The following is a 6,530-nucleotide window of genomic DNA, read 5'->3' as shown; positions in this document are numbered from 1 at the left end:
TTCCATCATCCTCCCTCGCCCGGAGAGCCGACAGCGCGCATGCGCGGCGGCGGAGCAGCGGCGCATGCGCGGCGGCGGAGCGCGGCGGCGGAGGCGAGCTGGTTACGAGGCCGACGCCGTCGACGACGACGCCGACGACGACGACGACGACGACGACGCGAAACCCAGGAACGGACGCCAAAGAGCTGCGCTCTAAAACCTGCCGCGTGCTCTGTCACGTGTTGGGCCGCCCCAACAGATTCGTTGCGGCGTGCTCCCTCCTATTATTTCTTTCCTCCGTGGCGCGCAGCCTCTCCAAACTCTCCGCCAGCTGCTTTGGCAGTTGACCCCAGGTGAGAGCTATCGAAGCAGCGTGCGCTGCGAGCATTCTTTCGCAGCGCCGAACGTGTCCGGTATTCCGGTAACCACAGCCGAGATGGGCGTGTCGATGGATAGCAGGAGGCATGAACTTAAGCTGATCAAGGAACTTTGGCATAGGCGTACATACGTGAGCGGCCAGATAGGTTTGCACTGTCCAGTCACCCGCTGGCGTAGAGCTTAGCCAGGGGCCCTATAACGTAAAACTATTCCAAAATGTTGTTATTACAATCTGCTGGCGTCAAATTTGTGTAACCGCCGAAGCAAGCATCGGGTGGTGACCCACAGGGTAGTATGAACAGACCAATCAAACTTTCTCCTCGTTCACACGAGGTCACTTACGTTTGCTTGAAAAACGAATAACATTGCCTACACTGAGTGGCTTGTCTTATCTAATTGGATGACAAGAGGCGAGGCGTACACTCAACTGGAGAGGGATTTGATGGGGCCGAGCCAGTGCACTGAAAATGTATAACCGGATGAAGAAGACAGCGCCGGAGTCTGCGATTGGTCCGCTTTCCCTTACTTAGCTTGCGGCGACTGGTAGAAAATCGCGACGGCATGCCACAGAAAGTTAAGAATGACACTAAAATGGATCCTCAGCAAAGAAGCGTTGGTAGAACTGGGTCGTAAACATTCCAAAAGTGCTCGAAAACGTTACACGGCCACGCAGAAAGCTTTATTATACGCAAATATTCCCATGCTCTGCGGCAGGTGCGAGTAGCCAATTCCTGAGTGATCGGCGGCAGCCATCTTTTATTCCTTTCGGAATGGGGCAGCCTGCGGCTATTCAGAAGAAAATTCAGTTTTGTTCGGCATATTAATGCATCTTTAACGCGTACACGTCACTTTGACGCGGTGAGTTTTCGTGGTTTTGTGACGTCGCGTGACCGGCTGAGGAAGTGGGTGCAGCCCGAAAACTCTTCACTAATAGCCGAGGGCTAATGGGGAAAAGACGTCAAATGACAAATAACTATCTCTCTTTTGTTCGGTCAAATCATGCATAATCGGTGTGTACGCGTCATGTCAGATGGCGAGCTATCGCGGTTTTCGTGACGTCGCATGACAGGAAGGCGAAATCGGGGTGGTCCAAAACAGTGTTTGACCAATCGCGGGGGGCTAATTGCAGAGTTGGAATAGAAAAGTTGGAAATAGTTTTAGGCTATAGCACCCCAGCCAAACAAACCGCTAATATTACTGTAACCAAATGTAAAACATTTGAGACATTTACAAAAACAACGTGTCGAAGATTACACTCCTGCGAAAAATTTACACCAGCAGCAAAGAATACATTTCGTTGCTGCCACTATGTGTGGTTGATCTCTGCGCCACCAGGTGGTTGCACCAATCACATTTGCGCTTCTGCTCATCCCATGAAACGGCACGTCAAACGGGCAGGTCCGGTCTGTTGCGCTTGCTTTATCTGACTACCGGACTCGCGAAACGCTGTTGTGCTAGTAATCCTGCGGTGTAAAGTGACGGCCGCAAACGCGCAAATCCTGGTGCCGATCGGACAGCGGCAGTCCGATGCGCTGCAGCCACTCCGCTCGTTTGCTGCCTTGCAGAGGGACACGATCTCGTAGCTTGAAATATGGCCAGTCGCTACGTTCGCAGCGCACAACGCAACGAAGTCGAATCATAGTGCTCGCGAAAAGACTGAGACCGACTCTGACCTCGGAGCTCTCGTCAACATGGAGCACGTTGTAACGCTGTGTGCCGGAAGTGCTTAAGTGTAGAGAGAAATGGTTCTTGTGCATTCTCTTTCTGCTTCTATTGTGGAACACATCTCGCCCGTCTCTGTGCTTTTCTGGACTTCTCACTGCACCTGTGGGGTCTACAGCCCCCTCCGTCACGGTGATGGATGTGCAACACCCCGAGGATCCTCTCGGTTCCCGTTCACCCGCGGACATCGGTTCGAGGAAGCGAGGGAATACGTCGAGTGGTAGCGAGGACACAGAGCTGTACTCCGCATCAGGTGACGAGTCCTCGGAAGACAGCTTTCGACTTGTCCAATACCGCAAGGCCAAGCGAAGAATTATCAACTCATCTTCGGCGTCCAGCTCGAACACTGTGAAAACAGCGCCTCAACGATGGCCTCACTCCATCTTGTTTGTGCCACAGAACGCTACCGACAACCTGCGCGTCCTCAACAGGCAAGCCCTCTCTGTGTATCTAGAAAACACTGTGCCAAACGAGATCAAGGATGTCAGGATAAACACTAGGCGAAACATCCTGGCAATCGATGTGATGAACCCGAGCGCACTGACCATACTACAACATGTAACGCAGCTGGGAAACATCAAGGTCCGACCCATTATGCCAACGAATGGTGCCACAATAACAGGAGTGATCTATGACATTGACAACGAAATTCCTAATGCAGACCTCCCAGTTCTCATAAAACCAGCAAGTGAACACAACGTTATTGTGCATATTTGTCGCCTCGGCAACACACGTTGTGTGAGGCTAACGTTCAAAGGCGACTGCCTTCCACCCTACGTGAAGGTCGGCCACTTTCGCCACCAGGTTCGACCATTTATCACAAGACCAATGCAATGCTACAATTGTCAGAAGATTGGCCATGTGAAGGGTGTCTGCAGAAATTCGGCCGTGTGCCCTCGATGTGCCGAACCTCACTCAGAAGACAACTGCAGCGCAACCACATTGAAGTGTCCTAACTGTCAGGGTGATCACTGCGCCTCTTCCAAAGACTGTCCCCAGATCAAGAAAGAGATCACCATTCTTAAACAAATGGTGAGAGACAATTCTACCCACAAAGAGGCCGCTGTGAAAGTACGGCGAAGACGACGTCACCGTCGAAGGTCTTCACGACGGAAAACCTCAAGCTTCCAGGAAAAGTCAATGCGTCAAGCATCATCATCAGCGGAAGTTTCCAGCACTCCGAACATCGATGTTGGAAGGGAGAATACTGCCAGATCTCTCTCCACAAAGGAATGGCCGCCACTTCCACGTACACGACCGCCAGAAGAGCCGCAGAAGAAGCCGCCCCCTGTACAGCAAGGTGCTGTATCCGAGGAGTCACGGGAAACAGATGAGCAAGTGATAGCACTTATTAGGCCTTTAATGAATGCCATTCGCGTGTTGCTAAGCAACATGCACACACCGTCTGCCAGAAGTGCGCTTCAAGCTAGTACTGGACGCTCTGAGTCCGGTGCTGGCAACCCTTGAGTAGATCATGGCTCCACAGCCACGGTCTTTTAGGGAAGAGGTCCGACAAGCACCTGTTTTCCAGTGGAATGCGCGCGGACTCAGAGCGCGCCTTTCGGATTTCCGTCGCTTCGTGTACGCCAATATGTTTCCCATTATCGTCATTTGCGAGCCGAACTTATCGAACACAATCAGGCTTTCTGGATATGAATTATTCATGTCGTCAACTGTTTCTGAAAACAGTAAGGTTTTGGTGTGTATTCGCCGTGACCTCACCTAAACTCATCAGCCTGTCCCACCTAATGACAATAACCAATATATATGCCTAAACGTAAGGAAAAAGAACTTGGCCTTTACTTTTGTGGGCGCATACCTATCTCCGTCAAGTCGATTTGATTACAAAATACTACAAGACATCCTTTCCTCAACCTCCCATCCCTGGGTCATCATTGGAGATTTGAACGCCCACCATGCACTCTGGGGAAGTCCGATGATCAACAGAAGAGGCAGATCTCTGGTATCTTTCGCCTCCAGTAATGAACTTTGGCTGCTGAATGATGGAAGTCCTACGTTCTTACGTGGCTCCACGTACAGCAGCTGTCTTGACTTGGCTTTCGTCTCACGTATCAGACGCGCAGGGTGGTTTGCGGACATAGAGACGCACAGAAGTGACCATATCCCCACGTACATCAAGATCAGAGGATTGTCCCCTTCCAAAATAAGGGATACGATCCAAAGAGTGGACTGGCCTAAATTTCAATCCTTTATAGAAGAACACTGCGACGCCAATCCATCTTTCGACTTGGAAGAGGCAATCAAGAGCGCGGCGCAAGACACTATGCGTACTCTCACATGCTCTTCGAGACTGAATGACTTTGATGTGGAACTAGAACGACTTCGAGCAATCCGACGACGTGCTGAACGAAGATACCGCCGTACGAAGACAGAGGACGATCTACGGACCGCCAGGCGCACGCAAAAGAAGATACAGCGCCGGTTAGACAAGCTCGATTCGCAACGTTGGGCTGCCTTCTGTGAGTCGCTAGATCCACGCAAGCCTTTATCTCAACTATGGAGAACGGTGCGCGGTCTCCGGACACTTCCAGTACAGCGATTCCCATTCAAAGCGCTTGCCCTCTCTCAAAAGAGATCGGAGATTGACGTGGCAGAGGAATTCTGCGCCAGGCTATCCGGCCAACTCACAGCTACCAACATTCTATCACCTTCGAGCAGCTGTCCGCCACCACGTGATCACCGGTTGGATCTACCATTCTCAGTCCACGAACTTAAGGCAGCATTAGCTTTGTGTAGCCGCACATCAGCGCCAGGACCTGACGGAATTTCCTACCGAGCTCTGTGTCACCTGGGGCAGCGAGCGAGAGGAGTTCTCCTCGAGGTGTACAATGAATCTTGGAGAAATGGCACGCTACCAACAACCTGGAAGACAAGTCGCCTTGTTCCACTGCTGAAGCCTGGCAAATCGCCGTTGGAGCTCTCATCCTATCGCCCGATCGCTTTGGCGAGCTGTGTGGGCAAAGTAATGGAGAGGATGGTCCTAGGACGTCTGGAGTGGTACCTGGAGTACCACAACACCTACCCAGATGCCATGGCGGGCTTCCGACGCGGTCGATCATCGATCGATAACGTCATGGACCTGGTCACCTACATTCAACATGAGAAATGCCGTAAGCGTCTCTGCGCTTCTTTATTCCTCGACGTTAAAGGGGCGTATGACAACGTTACGAATGAAGCCGTCCTCTCTGCTCTCGCAGAGGTAGGAATGGGTGGTCGGTTGTTTCAATGGATACGGAGCTATCTATCCATGCGATCCTTCTTTGTAAGCACCGAGGGAGGCCATACTTCTCTACATTACAGCTACCGCGGCGACCCTCAGGGCGGTGTACTTAGCCCTGTGTTATTTAACCTAACACTAATTGCTACACCGCCCTGAGGTACACCGCCCTAAGTACACTAAGTACACCGCCCTGAGGGTCGCCGCGGTAGCTGTAATGTACCAACGTGCCAACCACAGTCAGGCTTTCAATGTACGCCGATGACATTTGCATATGGACGTCTGCAGTAACACGCCTACAGTTGAGAGCGAGAATTCAGAGAGCCGCCACACAAGCTGTTATCTACCTCCGTAATCGAGGCCTGGAAATTTCCTCAGAGAAATGCGCACTAGTGCCATTTACGCGCAAACCCATGGCCAATTACAGTGTAATGATAAATGGCCAAATAATACGACGTGTCCGATCGCACAAGTTCCTAGGTGTCATAATCGACAGGGACTTGTCATGGAGCCCACACTATCATACGTGAAAAAAGGTTGACAGGCATCTGTCACCTGCTCAAGTTTTTCGCTGGCAAGACCTGGGGAATGTCGCCCAGTGCCATGTTGCAACTGTACAGGGTACTTTTTCTAGGATTTCTGCGATACAGCTTGCCAGCAATAAGCAGCACAGGTAAAACAAATGTACGCACAATACAAAGTCTTCAGGGTCAAGTGCTCCGGATCTGTCTAGGCCTGCCTCAGAGTGCTTCGACAGTGGCTACAATAGCAATCGCTGGAGACCACCTTGTCAGGACCCACACTGAAATTGAAGTACTCAGGACACATATAAGGCATCTGGCCAGGACTCCCCGTCACCACCTGGCTTCCCTAACAACGGACAGACCACACACATCTTTCAGCCAGACGATAACCGCATATTATGAGTCATTGCCAGCTTGTTTCACCCCGGCTGCGAGACCTTCGATTCCTCCATAGTGCCTCGCTCAGCCAAAAATCAACCTCGCTATACCTGGTATCTCGAAAAAAGCTGATCTATCATCGCCAGCCCTTAGACAGCTCACGCTACTACTACATTTGTGCGAGAACTACCGTGATTCTACGCATATTTACACTGATGGATCTGTTCTTCCAAGCAGCTCCGCGGCGGCAATCGTCATACCAGCGAAAGCTACAACAATCAAATTTAAGACGACTCACGCCACAACATCGA

This window comes from Dermacentor albipictus, unplaced genomic scaffold, assembly GCF_038994185.2.
Source record: "Dermacentor albipictus isolate Rhodes 1998 colony unplaced genomic scaffold, USDA_Dalb.pri_finalv2 scaffold_16, whole genome shotgun sequence".
Lineage (NCBI taxonomy): Eukaryota > Metazoa > Arthropoda > Arachnida > Ixodida > Ixodidae > Dermacentor > Dermacentor albipictus.
The sequence above is the reverse complement of the archived record's forward strand: the minus strand, read 5'-3'. Positions refer to the sequence as shown.